The sequence below is a fragment of the Pelmatolapia mariae genome, linkage group LG14, assembly GCF_036321145.2.
Source record: "Pelmatolapia mariae isolate MD_Pm_ZW linkage group LG14, Pm_UMD_F_2, whole genome shotgun sequence".
Classification (NCBI taxonomy): Eukaryota; Metazoa; Chordata; class Actinopteri; order Cichliformes; family Cichlidae; genus Pelmatolapia; species Pelmatolapia mariae.
Genome location: NC_086239.1, coordinates 16,772,388 through 16,783,359, shown reverse-complemented (window position 1 = coordinate 16,783,359; position 10,972 = coordinate 16,772,388). Strand labels below are relative to the sequence as shown.

The 10,972-nt window shown below is 40.8% G+C and overlaps 1 protein-coding gene across 3 annotated transcripts in view; it reads left to right on the top strand.

The window, feature by feature from the left end:
• The first annotated feature begins 357 nt into the window (after positions 1-357).
• The window catches only part of LOC134641006 (galactosylgalactosylxylosylprotein 3-beta-glucuronosyltransferase 1), an 86,229-nt gene continuing 75,614 nt past the window's right edge, over positions 358-10,972 (top strand). For all 3 annotated transcript variants that reach the window (XM_063493165.1, XM_063493166.1, XM_063493164.1), the window contains exon 1: positions 358-905. The gene's annotated coding sequence lies outside the window, so the exon portion shown is untranslated. The remainder of the gene's footprint in view (positions 906-10,972) is intronic.

Genomic DNA, 10,972 nt, shown 5'->3' with positions numbered 1-10,972 from the left:
GATAAGGGATCCGTAAAGAAGAGTGGCACTGAGGAGTGGAGGTTGTGCGGTTCGCCTCTTACTCAGGGTAAGTAAAGTGGCAAACAAGACTCATCAGTGTACTTTTTCCCACTCTTTTTATTTTGCTCAGCATCTTTTCCCCTCCTGTTTCACTATTGCCCTCTCCCTCCTGCTTCTGAGCAGCTCCTCGTTTCCTTCTTTCCTCACCCCCCTCTCGCGCTCCTTTCATTGCTGCAGCCCACCCTGCTCCGAGCTTTAATGGTACATGCCATTAGAAAGCCCGTCTCTGGAAGGGAGGAGGGGGGAGGGTGGTCTCAGCCTCAGCTAAGAGGCTACTTTAGTCTCCCAACATAAGCACATTCACAGATGTCCCTGAACGGGCAGAGTCTCCTCACCCATCACGACAGAGCAGCCCGCTCCTGTGTGAAGTGACGAGCCGTGGACAGAGAGGAACGCAGAGGGATAAAAAGCGAGGTAGTGAGGACGAGGGCGGGAGGGAGAGCAGGAGAAAGAAGAGGTGAAGAGCCACAGAGCAAAAAGAAATACATCGCTGTCACTCTGACGTCTCCCCCCCGTGCTCCCTGTTTTGGTGTGAATGCAAGAAGAGGACAAGGGGGGAAAGGGGGAGGAAAATAAATCCCGGGAGCTTGAGTCGTCTCTTTGCTTTATATTCCCATCTTTTTTTCCCTTTCTTTCTTTTTTTTTTTCTATCTCCATCATCCAAGGCATGACGGCGAGTTTCAGCTGGCACTGCAGAATAAAAGAAAGGGATGCTTTTTGAATGCTGCTTCTCTTCTGACAAGGGACAAGGAAGAGCGAAAGAGGGACAATAAACAGGATTTCTAGATTGATTGGGAGTCCCTATGCACTGGAATAGCAGGGTTACTCTGAAGTCTTTCAACGAGGTAAAAAAAAAAAATAAAAATAAGATTATCTTTCTGTTTTCTGTGCGCCCGATTGGCTGTCATGGTCAGATATACATCTGAGAGGCACTTGAAAGCATGCACGTAGAAGCTTGACAGAGATAAACCCATTTCCATGCCGATCAGGTCTGGAACAGCAGTAGGGAGATTGCCATCTTTGTCCCTGGGTCGCCGTGAACAGCGGCACGCTGGAAGTGAGAGGGAGAATCTATTCGTGTTGCATGCCGCAGAGAGGCAGTGTGAGCAGGCTTTCTCTCTCAGGAGAAGAGTCTCGGTCGCCCTGATGAAAAGAATTGCTGATAATCCTCATGATGAGCATTTGAGTGCTGAGAGAGCAGAAGGGCAAGGAGAGATTTTCTCTCAATCAGAAGTGCCGCCACACATGGTCTGACTGGAATTTAGAGTCAGCTGGCAAATGGAAACATACATTTACTGTGTATATATATGTATATATATATATATAAATGTATATTAAAAGGCCTAGTGAAAAATATACATCCCCATGAAGAGTATAAAAGAAGAGTTGGTAATGGAACAAGATGCTGTTTTCAAAAAAGCAAAGTCTGAGCACTTTCACTTGTTACCCTGGGGAGCTATACACTCCCTTCTAGACAGAAAATAACAACTTGTCCACACCACTGAACAAAAAAAGGGCATTGGCTTGAGAAAAGGGAAGCTTGAGTTAACTGGGCTGTATGTTCTTTTTTGTGACACCCAGCCAGGAAACTCCCAGCTCTCTGAGAAAAGATGTAACACTTGCTCTCTCGGCCAGCACAGGTGCTCGACAAACATGTGCATGCAGAGAATAACTGTACTGTATGTATGCTGTTATTATATACTGTGGGTTTGGGTGATGATTGTGATTATTAGATGTTTGTGTGTGTACATAATTTGAAAGGTGCAGAAAATAGTGCTCCATCATGGTGAGGAGGGAAAGAGAGTGCAAATTTGGAGTGTGTATTGGTAATATCAGTATTGCAGGGTTCAGTGCTTAATTACATGTGTTTGCTGCAGGTTAGCTGGGAGTTCTTAGCCTACTAACAGAAGTGGAAAATCTTGCGCCATGTGGTTACAGGGCTGGAGGTCTGGGCTGTAGTCCTGAGTCCTTAGTCATGTGTCAAGACACATCAAGTTGTCTGTCCCTGGAAGTTCTGACTGGTACATTCACGGCATGCTGACACCCATCATGACATCATTCATATTGGGCAAATATGCTTTCTCTCAGGCTCATATTAAAAACAAAAAACAAAAAAGTGACAGATTCGAAGAAATAAACAGTCCAAAATAAGATGTTACACTTTACTCCCTGTCTGAGTTGGTGGAGTAATTTTTTATAGTCTTTTATCCAGCTAAGTGGTGTATTTATGTGCATTTGCAACATTAAATGAGAAATGAACCCAAAGCTGTGGTCGCTCAAAGGACAGTGTTTCTATTAGCCATGCTTAGACATACAGTTACAACACGCAGATATAGGCAAGTGTCTAGCTGTGTTTCTCCACTTGATCTGTGTCACTGTCTGCATACATGACTGCAGCAACACCTGGTGCCTCTTTTTCCATTTTGTACAGTACGGTGGGCTAATGCTCACATGCAGTGAACCTGTGCATATTTGCTCCCAGCTGTTTCTCACACGGGTGTCGGGATGCTCATGTAGCGCACATCTCCCTGACTGTGTATATATGAAGTCTCAGCTCAGACTGGCAATGTCAGCAAATAGCATCCATATCTCATTTATGGAAGCGGACAGCTTGTCATTTCGGTCTGTGTTCAAGGTTGCCCCCTCTTTGGCCACACAATACACAAAGCGCTCAGAGGCCAGAAATAAACACAAACACAGCCACCTTCCACCTGCCACCATAGCTCATGGTTTACAGGACAGAGCAGAACAGAGTCAGATAGGTATTACAAATCTACTCCTCTGGATTTATTTCCTATTTTTTTATAAAAACTTTTACCACAATTACATATAAATAAAAATTATTTTTGTTCTGCGACGCTATAAAGCCAAAATTTTAATATTTTACCTGACTATCCAGTTTCCTTTATAGCAGTAATAGAAAGGCCTGAAAGCCTCTTTTTCTCACCGTCTTCCAGAAGGTTGTAAAACCTTCTATGTAGAGTGCTAATTAGTAATGTAAGCACTCAAATTTCTTTATTAGTAAACCTTTTCACTGGATAATAAACCTTGAAATGTTCAGAAATAAATGTCAGGAGCTCAGAAACAAAGGTTTTGAAATCCATATCGCCACACTTAGCCGTCTCCACACAATGGCCCTCATTTACTAACAGTGCGTATGCACAAATCTGTGCGTAAATGGTGCATACAAACATTTCCATGCAGACATTAGCAAATGATTACAGCAGCATATTACCACATTTTTAACAGCACTGCTTTAATGTAAAGTGGCAGCAGATTTTTTAAACAGTGAGGACTTCAGAATAAAAGTCACTATAATTAACATATAATACACTATAGCGCCACTGCTCTCCACAATCTTAAAGAGGTGCAGGTGTTGAATGTCCATGTGGAGTACACATGTTCATCAGCAGCAGCTCAGCAGCATTTCACACCTCATTGCGCGGCGTAATAATATGTACGAAACCTGACAAGACGGAGGGATTAGACTTTGAACAAATGTTTTGAGAGCTATTGAGACGAAACCGCGGAGGTTCAGAAACAGAGAGCACCACGTGGGTGGATGCCAAGCAAGTCTACCTACACTGAGAGCTTACAGATAAAGGTTTTGGAGCTGGGCAACTTTCATTTATGTTTGATGTCTGTTCGGAGTGTGTTGTAGGTTTCTCTTTGAAGGTAACCAAGCTCCTCTGAAGATTCAGTCATGGAGCTGCCCAGCCTTGGGCAATGGAGGGGTAAAGCAGTACGTGACAGTACATTGTCTTTATCACAAATAAAGGACAGTGTATATGGCTTAACAAAGACTAAAGCAGCCAGTATGTGTTTGTACAGAGTAGTATACTGTTCCCCATAAATCTCAATGATCATGAAAATAAAATATATGAAAAAAATCAGACTTTTTGCCAGAAGGCTTTGTCACCTCTCCTTGCAAATATCACACAGTGTCGTGAGCAAATACAACACCAAAATGTGTGCCTGTATTTCATATTTACATTGAAAAATGAAACTGCCTCAAAGTACTAGTATTACACCAGAAAGCGATGTTTATTACTTATGAATGGTGAAGAAGAAACTGACTTTCTGCCTATTTTTATGAAAAACACCTGTTAATTCCTTTCATTCATTTTGTGCCCCCCTGCATCAACACCAATTACCCGCTTTATTAAAACATTATTTTGCACCAGGAACAGAGAGTGTGTTGATTTTTTAAAAAATCTGTCTTTATCTTCCACCTCTGTCTCTAAGTGTTCAGGGTGCGCATGCTGGGCAAGGATGAATGGAAGACAGATGAGATTTAGACTTGATTCGAGGTTTCTTGTTATATAAATATTTGTTTCTTAGCACTATATGTAAAAGGTCAGTCTGGGCAACAGTGTCAAAAGCTGAACTTTTAATTGTATGAAAACAAATGATGGCACGGTTTGAATATGGCCCAAGGCAGTAGGTGGGGAGGGCGGGCTAAAAAACATGCCCTTTGTAATGAACAAGCATAGAAGCGAAGTAAAAGCAAAATGACAACTAAAAACAATCTGTTGGGCCTTGCAGCAGTGTTGTTGTACCTCAGCGGATTACACTCCACGGGGCACTTAAAATCTGTCTGGCTGCCCATTAAGACAGCCACTATCCTGGCTCATTAATGTCCTGCAGAGGAATTAGAATAAACTGTGCTCTACAGACTCACGTTGGCAGAGGCTCTCTGCCTTCTCTCCAGCAGCTTTTCTCCCTCCAGGGACAGCAGTTGTTTGCCCGCGGTACACCAGAGTAGCTTGGAGTGACCAGCAACACCAAATAATTAGATGCTCCACTCCTCCAAATGGCTGTAGCTGTTGAATTCATCCTGACTTGTTACAGCTATTTCAGGGACGATGCCAAATATAATCACTGTGTAGGATACCAACACTCACTTCAATGGGAAAATTGGGTTTGAAAAGCAAAGATTATAAGAAGAGGTTGGGATGCTATCTTGAAAGTAGCAAGCGATGACGTTCATAATCAAGTGCATTAAACTCAAAGGAAAAGAGTGCCTGAAAGGGGTCTAGATTACGTTCTTCTTGTTTTTTGTTTTTCTGAGCAGTGTTTTAGCATTTTTTAACATGTGTTTAAATGTCCTGAAAGGTTATTGCTTCATAGCTAGTGCTTTTTCTTACTTTTAAATTGCAGTTATGAACAAAAAAAAGGGGGAAAAATATATTGGATATCATAATTTGTTGGGTGGAAACCATTGCATCCTGTCAAATAGATCACCATTCCTCAGGCCAAAGGAGGAGACCCTCAGCTTTGGTTGTTCTTTTTGTTACTGCTGCCATGTTCTTGCGTTATAAATGCATCCCGCCACTAGATGCCTTGTTCACTAAATCAATGTCATATGAAAATAAATCAGTTTTTTCTTTCTTCTTCTTTTTTTTCATTTTAAACCAACAAAAGAAAATCAATGTGTCAGTTCAATAAACTACACAAGTATGTTTCTCTTCTTGCCTTATTGCCGCGGGGAAATAAATTAAAATTTTCAACAACAAAAAAAAGAAAGAAAGAAATGTGACATTTTACCAGCTTCAGCTAACGTGTTTATTTCACATACGCTGAACAAGTTGGTCTGATCATTAATCAAATAAGCAACGGGGATTTGCTGCTTTGGCTTGTAATGCTGTTTACCGGTTTAATCAGTAATGCTGCACGATTCAAATAAGTTTACCCTTTTTCTTAATTATTTTGTTCTTGTATAATCTCATTATGTGTATTTGTGGCTAACCATAGTCCCTGGGGGCAGTTATGCTGTTTTAGAAAAAAAAGAGAGAAGGGAGAGAAGGTATTAGAGACAGCTGGCAGTGTGGTATCAGTTGTGTTCACATTCATCGGGCATGCTGTAGATTAGGAGCAGAGATGCTACCGGAGGCATATCGTATGTGCAGTCGCATACTCTATCCACAGGCACACAAAGCCACACACAGTCTACAATATCTGCAAGCACAAACAATAAAGCTTTCCCTCCCCCTATTGTCGAATCCTATTTTGCTAAATAGTGACCAAGAATAGGGTGGAAAACACTTTTTTTTATCCCTTTTCTTCTCTGTCTCAACCTATCTTAATATACTTTCATTGGGTGCATAAGCGAGGAGGGAGAGCCTCTTTGTGTCCTTCATGGCAAAATGAGCTTAACCTATAATCAGCGTGGTGGAGATGGCACAGCTCGAGTATCGCGGGGAGCGTTCAGCCCAGAGGTGGGAGCTTTTGCATGAAGCCAGCTGTGAGGCTATAGTATAGTTCCCTGCCTTAACAGGGTCTGAGATCAGGGGGGGCTGAGATGATCATTTCACATGATGACAGGGGTTTTCCCTTATCACGAACATGTCCACACAATGATAATGTGACCTGACAGTGCTGGTGATCACTGTGGGCGAGGTCTGTTGGTGCTGGTTAGAATGGAGTATTTCCGAGGGTCTACGCAGGCATCACACAAACACACACACACACACAACATGTAGTTTTGAATATTTTATGCGTGTGCCAACTTGGAGATCATTCCTGATGTTTTGGGGGTTTTTTTTAGTAAGGAGTCTGTTCACAGCTATCAACACCAAATATAAATGGCTGACTGAGTCTTCTTTGGCTTTTTTTTGTGTGTTTGTTTCTTTGTTGTTGTTGTTTTTTTTTCTTTATCCGCCTGATAAAAATCCAGCTCCTACTTGTAGTTGCAGCTGTTTATACTTACAAATTAAGCAACAGTGATGGCGAGCACACAGCACAATAACATATTCCCAGGCACAAACGAGCTCTCTCAATTACCCTCTCGAGAAAATTCTAGAGGCTTTGACGTAAATCCCTCAGCTTTAACTACAATAAGCATCCGTCCACCTCTCCAGGGGGAAAGGATCACCTTTTGAACATGCTGAGAGATTATTGCAGTGAACACATGGACACATTTATGAACCTCAGCCAGCTGCAGCCAACAAATGCAATACAATGAAAAAAAAAAAAGTGGCCTACCCATGAAGAAGAGATTGTGCTATTTCTCAGAAGCAGTATGAATAAAGAATGTGCTTCATATAATCAATATTGGTATTTATAGAAAGACGTCTATTCAGCATAAATCTCCTAATTGACTACTAATTGACATAATGGATGGGTAATAATATGAGTAAAGCTGACAGCTGAGACATGGCATAGATTAATTTGCTTTCTGCTTAACCCTGATTAACTGCTCACCTCAAAGCGGGCTTACACTTAAAAAGAAAAGGCATCTTTCTAAGCTGATTAGGATGTATTTTGACCTCTTACATGTTACATTGTTAAACACGCCTTGCAGGTAAACTGACATTTTGATGGAATTTTTTCTCTGATTCTCTGAGTTTTTCACTGATCTTTACTTTGTAATGCAAAAAAAAGTTTGTTTTCAACAAGTCAGCACCCTTGGTTATTCTTGTTTTTGTTGTAGGTGGATTCTATACTCAGTCTGTGTTCCCATCTGTGGCCAGATCTGTGATCTTTGAAGGTGTTCAGCTTCATCCAGAATAACTCCTGATATTTCACCTTTGTTACCAGCTATACAGGAGCCAAGACTAGCATCTTGCACTTTTCCTCTTTCATGGTGCATTGTGTAAATATTGAGATGCTATGCACTCGACAAAAAATAAATAAATTGCTCTTTGCTAAGCAGGTCCTTGATGTGTTTTGAGAAATCATTGTTAGTATTAACGATGGTGCCAGATGTGAGAATTCATCAGCAGGCTGCATCTCATTTGTGCTGAGCTTCATTCATAATGTTATGAACAAACGGCATGTTTGACAGACAGAGACTGTGTTTCTCTATTATGTTATTGAGTCACCTGAGACCAGTCGCAGCAGATGTTTGCCTGTCTCTGAGCCTGGTTCTACTGAAGGTTTCTTCCTGTTAAAAGGGCGTTTTTCCTTCCCACTGTTGCCAGGTACTTGCCCATATTTGGTCGTGTGATTGCTGAGGCTTTCTTACCATCACTGTGGGCTCTTTACCTTACAATATAATGCACCTTCGAGTGACTATTGTTGCTATGTGACTATTTGGTGCTATGTAAATAAAAGTGAATTCAACTGACTTGACATGTTGCCAGTTAAACTAATTAGCTACACCACCTATTTTTACAGACATTTTTTGCCCCCTGTCCCAACTTTTTTGAGACGGACCGCTGCCATCAAACTTAAAAATGGCCTTATCGTTTTCTTAACAAAATAAATTCTCTCAGCTTAAACATTTAATATGTTTTATGAGTTTCATTGTAAGTGAAATATAGGCTTTATGAGATTTGCAAATCTCAATCTATTGTCACTTCCATACCAACGTTTTTGGAATTGGGCTTGAAAATATAAACACTTAACATTCACTAAGTAAAAAATAAAATAAAATAAATCTTTGAGTCATGCTGTTGTGATTGGCAAATACTGTGGTTTTGGGCAGGGATCTAAAAAGCAACAATTTTTCCTTAAACTACACCCCTGCAGATTCTGTTCACAGAAGGCGGCCATATTAACACCTGCCAAAGCAGAGCTACAATTCTTGCCACAGTACATGGAGCTGGTCTCCAGGACCGCATTTTGCAATGACACTCACACAGACAGACTTACAAGGTGAGAACAATGCCAGCTCCACTACTGAAGATCATAATAAACTGACTGACCCTTTGAGGGCGTGCATGAGATTCTGTCTCTCTGTCACAGTTCACAGTGTAAGCAGTTGTGGACCTTTGCAAAAACCAGCTTAGTGTGAAATAAGAAAAGGAATGCCAGGCTATTAGTGCATCGATTTTCTAAATGATTTTCTAAATGATTTTCTAGATCTGAGACCAATCTGATTTACTAATCTATCCCATGAAAACACTATTTAAAATCACGACATTCTTGTGTTTTTTGTATTTTTTATTTTTTATTTTTTTCATTTTATCCACCAGTGCTGGATGTGCTGAACTCATTTTCTGCCATGGCACAATCATCCTCGTCACACAGTATGAAATAGGATTGGCACAGTGAGGCCTGTCTGGTTTTCCTATTCAGAGTTACTCGAGCTAATGTATGCAGCAGTTGTGACTGTTTTGACTTAGTGAGATGGATAAACACTCCTTTACAACAGGGAATTGCTCTAGATTAAATATTAATGAATGTTTCTTCCTTGTGTGAGAAATTTACATATGAAGACCAGCAGTATCAAGCAAGATGGACCAAAAGTGATTAAATTTATCGTTTTTGATTTCACTGTTAAATTAGGTTTGTTATGATGGACCTTTAGAGGAACTAATTGAAAATATGCCCACTTTAAGACGTCCCGGTGACATGAGTGAGAGGAAGAAGGATTTCATGTTCCAAAAGAACACTTCCTTATGCATAACGAGAAGTGAGACATGACAGGCCTCAACTAGCCTGTTGTTATTGTTCTTGTTGACGTGACTGCGTGGCATTTCATGTGCAGTGGGTGCCAATTACATCCCACTGGCAATCAATGCAAAGTGTCCCCGCTGCTGCTGATATACTATTAAAATGTGGGTTTGAACCACTTTAGTAAGTTTACTTTGCGTATGAAATATCGTCTCTGTTGTTGCTTTTGGTGTCTGAGGATGAGAGGCCCGCTTTGAGGTGACGTGCTTTTTGTGACTAATTGTTACAATCAAGTTAAAGTCAAAATTTGAAAAGGACGAGCTGACCCGTTGGAGCGTCTTTTCGTTTATCACCTTCTCTGCTCTGGGCTTCAATTTTTGAGCTTAATAAGAGCAGGGAGCAGCAAGTCTGACCGGCGTTAATTTGCTAAGCTTCTCAGCTATAAGAGTTAATTACCGTGAACAAACTGTGAAATACAGATACAAAATAAAGAGCTTAAACTGTTCATGCTTGTAATCATTTCCATAATCATTTCATAAGTGTTAAGTCTCTCTGCCAAAGAAGACTGGCACATTATGAAACGCGTGGACTTTAACGACAGCAGGCTTTCAAGGTCTATATTTCAGAACATGGAGAACGTCGACAGATGCCCAGTCTAATTTCTCTGTACTTAATGCTAACTAAGTTGTAGTTTTTATTTGCAGTCCTGAGGGCTGCTGCGTGATGCCCCTTAGGCTACAGCTACGGAGCTTGTCCGTACCATCTGACTGCAGATATGATGGCCATGAATATTATCATTATCACTTAAAACATATCCAGAAATTACTAGAGCAGAAACTGAGCAATGACTTGTGCAGTCATGGTGCACAATTTGCACTTTATTTCAGCATGGGCATTCATGCCACTTCATAGCATGGCCTTGATGTTCATTTTACTGTAAGGTCAGCATTTAAAAGGCACAATCTGTAATATAACTATGGGAACCACTTATAACACATTTTCATGCTGCTTCTGGATGATCACTAAAAGCAGCTGGGCTTTGAGACATTACAATCACAGACAATGTGAAAAAAAAGTGGACTGAAAGGGTAGCTGGAATTAATGTCATATATGGATTGTTACAATTTTCAGTAGAAAATGGGGGTCTATTGAAAAATAAACATATCCTAATGCATCTTTGTCACTGACCTGACCTGAGAGTAATGCATTGCAGGGTGGAACACACTGTCATCTCCTTCAAGTTTAGCCGTCTCCCTGTAAGGCGGGTGATTTCTGAATGACTTATCCAGTTGTGTTCTTAACAGATCAATAGAGCAGTGCACTGAGGGACCTATTATACTGTTTCCCCTTTAGATTCTAGTACAGTTTGAGAGGATCTCAATGAGAATGAATCAGCATTGTAGTCCTTTTTGTTCCCGTGAGAGACTCTGAGAAATATCTTATTCATGTCTACCTCATCTTTGCAAAAGTACAGGGGGAATGGAGCAAAAGTATGTTGCTAGACAAGCTTGTTGCAAATTGTTACTGTGTAGATAAAGTGGTAGTTGCATTAAATGCCATCTAGGTATCTCTG